The sequence below is a fragment of the Penaeus monodon genome, chromosome 31 (genome assembly GCF_015228065.2).
Source record: "Penaeus monodon isolate SGIC_2016 chromosome 31, NSTDA_Pmon_1, whole genome shotgun sequence".
Taxonomy (NCBI): Eukaryota; Metazoa; Arthropoda; class Malacostraca; order Decapoda; family Penaeidae; genus Penaeus; species Penaeus monodon.
The window spans coordinates 23,797,121-23,797,429 of NC_051416.1; positions in this window are offsets into that span (position 1 = coordinate 23,797,121).

Here is a 309-nt window from a genome sequence, read left to right on the forward strand (position 1 = left end):
ATTAAGCATCATTATCGAGGTCTCTGAATAAGAAAATATATTGAGCTCATTTCCTACAAGTGTTTTGATTATCAGAATGATAATTGTAATATAAAAAATATATAATCTCATCCTTATCTGATTACAGAGATGATATTGGTAATATAAACATATCCACATATTCTTCCCGAACACCAAATCCCACTTTTATCTATAATCTTAATTTTCATAATCTTTAAAAAATATATATATATTTCATCAATATTCCTAAAATTATTTCAACATTTATCCTCATTCTCACCTCGTTAATTCAAATCTAAATTTACTAAT